General features: G+C 41.3%; 3 non-coding genes across 3 annotated transcripts; all 3 read left to right on the top strand.

The window, feature by feature from the left end:
- The first annotated feature begins 1,685 nt into the window (after positions 1-1,685).
- Positions 1,686-1,758, top strand: trnaq-uug (transfer RNA glutamine (anticodon UUG)). Its single transcript has one exon. It is a non-coding gene; the product is annotated as a tRNA-Gln (tRNA).
- Positions 1,759-1,939: 181 nt separating this feature from the next.
- trnaq-uug (transfer RNA glutamine (anticodon UUG)) lies at positions 1,940-2,012 on the top strand. The gene has a single exon. It is a non-coding gene; the product is annotated as a tRNA-Gln (tRNA).
- A 510-nt stretch (positions 2,013-2,522) lies between these two features.
- Positions 2,523-2,595, top strand: trnaw-cca (transfer RNA tryptophan (anticodon CCA)). The gene has a single exon. It is a non-coding gene; the product is annotated as a tRNA-Trp (tRNA).
- The last annotated feature ends 959 nt before the right edge of the window (positions 2,596-3,554 follow it).

The following is a 3,554-nucleotide window of genomic DNA, read 5'->3' as shown; positions in this document are numbered from 1 at the left end:
TTTATCTCGCTGGTTAGGTTGACCAGGTAAAAAGGTGCTGTGTCGTCAGCCTTCAGAACTGCGGATTGAGTGTTCAAGTCCCATCTGGTTGTTTTTAAGAGTTTACATTTAAGTTGGCTATGAAATAAATTCCAGGATGATAACTTCAAAGTGGCACTATTGCCATGAGAATTAGCATAGAACTGGCAATCTTCTGAGTTTTTTTTTTAGTTTAGTGTTAGCCAGACTGTCTGTGAATACCTCTGGTCCACCAGTAAAAGTTCCAGTCGTCTAAAGGGTTATGGCATTAGTCTCTGGGTTCAAGTCCCATCTGGATTGTTTTTGTTTTGCTTGGTAGGCAGGTTTGCCAATAAAAAGGCCCAGTGGCCTAATGGATAAGGCACCAGCCTTTGGCGCTGGGGTTTGGGGTTTGCGTCCCACCTGGGTCATCATTTAGAGCTTATGTTTAAGTTGGCTGAACAAGATATTCAAGTATGAAAAGTTCATAGTGACATTATAGCCATTAGAATAAGCATAGAGGTGCCAGTGGCCTAATGGATAAGGCACCAGCCTTTGGCGCTGGGGTTTGGGGTTTGCGTCCCACCTGGGTCATCATTTAGAGCTTATGTTTAAGTTGGCTGAACAAGATATTCAAGTATGAAAAGTTCATAGTGACATTATAGCCATTAGAATAAGCATAGAGGTGCCAGTGGCCTAATGGGTTATGGCGTCAGCCTCTGTGTTCAAGTCGCACCTGGCCTGCTTTTGTTGAGTTACATTTAAGTTGGTTGCGCAAGAAATGCTGGGATGATAAGTTTAAAGTGGCACAATAGACACGACAACAAAACATGAGAGTTAGAGTTAGAATTAGCATAGAGCATAGCATAGGTTCTGTAAGCCCTGAAAATTTATCTCACTGGTTAGGTTGACCAGGGAAAAAGGTGCTGTGTCATCAGCCTTCGGAACTGGGGATTGAGTGTTCAAGTCCCATCTGGTTGTTTTTAAGAGTTTACATTTAAGTTGGTTGCGTAAGAAATGCTGGGATGATAATTTCAAAGTGACACCATTGCCATGAGAATTAGCATAGAACTGGTAATCTTCTGAGGTACTTTTTTAGTTTAGTGTTAGCTAGACTGTCTGTGAATATCTCTGGTCCACCAGTAAAAGTTCCAGTGGCCTAAAGGGTTATGGCATTATTCTTTGTGTTCAAGGCCCATCTGGATTGTTTTTGTTTTGTTTCGTTGGTGGATAGCTAACAAAACAGACCCAGTGGCCTAACACTATTGCCATGAGAATTAGCATAGAACTGGTAATCTTCTGAGGTACTTTTTTAGTTTAGTGTTAGCTAGACTGTCTGTGAATATCTCTGGTCCACCAGTAAAAGTCCCAGTGGCCTAATGAATTATGGCATCAGCCTATGTGTTCAAGTCGCACTTGGGCTGCTTTTTTGTGTTACATTTAAATTGGCTATGCAAGATATTCCATGATGATAATTTCAAAGTGACACTATTGCCATGAGAATTAGCATAGAACTGGTAATCTTCTGAGGTACTTTTTTAGTTTAGTGTTAGCTAGACTGTCTGTGAATATCTCTGGTCCACCAGTAAAAGTTCCAGTGGCCTAAAGGGTTATGGCATTATTCTTTGTGTTCAAGGCCCATCTGGATTGTTTTTGTTTTGTTTCGTTGGTGGATAGCTAACAAAACAGACCCAGTGGCCTAGTGGATACGGCACCAGCCTTTGGAGCTGGGGATTGTGGGTTTAAGTCCCACCTGGGTCATCGTCCAGGGCTTATGTTTAAATTGGCTGAACAATATTTTCAATTATGAAAAGTTCAAAGTGACACTATAGCCATTAGAATAAGCATAGAAGTGTCCTAATGGGTTATGGCATCAGTCTCTGTGTTCAAGTCCCATCTGGATTGTTTTTGTTGGATTGGTTTGTAGGATAGCTAGTAAAAAGGCCCAGTGGCCTAATGGATAAGGCGCCAGCCTTTGGCGCTGGGGATTGTGGGTTCAAGTCACACCTGGGTCATCGTTCGGGGCCTTTGATTAAATTGCCTGAACAAGATATTCAAGTATGAAAAGTTCAAAGTGACACTATAGCAATTAGAATAAGCATAGAAGTGTCCCAGTGGCCTAATGGGTTATGGCATCAGCCTCTGTGTTCAAGTCGCACCTGGCCTGCTTTTGTTGTGTTACATTTAAGTTGGCTGCGCAAGAAATGCTGGGATGATAAGTTTAAAGTGGCACAATAGACACGACAACAAAATATGAGAACTAGTATAGAGCTAGAATTAGCATAGAGCATAGCATACCATAGAAACAGCGTAGCATAGGTTCAATCAGAGAAGGATCAATCAGAGAAGAGGCCCAGTGGCATCCAGTGGCATCATGAGCTGTTTTCTGAAAGCTCTATCAGTTTATCACTATTGCCATGACAATGAAACATGAGAATTAGCATATAACTGGCAATTTTCTGAAAGAGCTATCAGTTTATCTTGCATCAGACTGTCTGTGAATGTCTCTGGGTTAACCAAAAGTTGGCCCAGTGGCCTAATGGATAAGGCATCAGCCTCCAGAGCTGTGGATTGTGGGTTCAAGTCCCACCTGGGTCATATTTGAGGGGTTTCCTTTAAATTGGCTTTGCTAGAAAATCCAGGCTGAAAAGTTCAAAGTGACACTATAGCCATTAGAATAATCATAGAAGTGGCCCAGTGGCCTAATGGGTTATGGCATCAGCCTTTGTGTTCAAGTCGCACCTGGCCTGCTTTTGTTGTGTTACATTTAAATTGGCTATGCAAGAAATTCCATGATGATATTTTCAAAGTGAAATTATAGCCATGGGAATAAGCATAGAACTGGTAATCTTCTGAGATACTTTTTTAGATTACTTTTAGCCAGACTGTATGTGAATACCTCTGGCTCCACCAGTAAAAGTCCCAGTGGCCTAATGAGTTATGGCATCAACCTATGTGTTCAAGTCGCACCTGGGCTGCTTTTTTGTGTTACATTTAAATTGGTGTTAGAAAACCCTCTCTGTCTTGAGAATGTTCCAAATATGCCTCACCCCTCCTTTCTTTCCCTCTCCCTCTCACTCTCCCTCCTCTATCTGTTCTCTCTCTTGAATGGTGTTTTAATGTCTCTTACTCATATTCGAGGTAGGCATGCGCACATGTATACATTAGTTGCTTGGCTCAAATGCCCAAATAAGTAGATGAATGCTAGGACTACGAGTTAAAGGAGTTCTTGCTGAACTGTGAGGCGGGTTCAGCATCCTTCGCCAAAAGTCTATTCCTAATATGTACATGTTTTTCTGTACATGTGGCCATTTTATACAAAATACATGTTCTTGGCCAAAGATCCTATATGTGTATGTCATTCTATCCTCATTGGTTGAGAGGGTGAAACTCCCCTCGACATATGCCTATATAATATCTGTATTTCTATGAATAAATTGAAGTATTGAGAATACATTGACTGTGTGTTTTCTTGCTTCCCGGCCGTTATACACTTTAAGGAACTGAGAATTCTTCAAGGCGCAAAGAGATACGAGGGACAAATTGTTATTTATTAA

Source organism: Sinocyclocheilus grahami, unplaced genomic scaffold (assembly GCF_001515645.1).
Source record: "Sinocyclocheilus grahami isolate Dianchi unplaced genomic scaffold, SAMN03320097.WGS_v1.1 scaffold346.1, whole genome shotgun sequence".
In the NCBI taxonomy this organism is placed as follows: Eukaryota; Metazoa; Chordata; class Actinopteri; order Cypriniformes; family Cyprinidae; genus Sinocyclocheilus; species Sinocyclocheilus grahami.
This window is presented reverse-complemented; position numbering and strand designations above follow the sequence as displayed.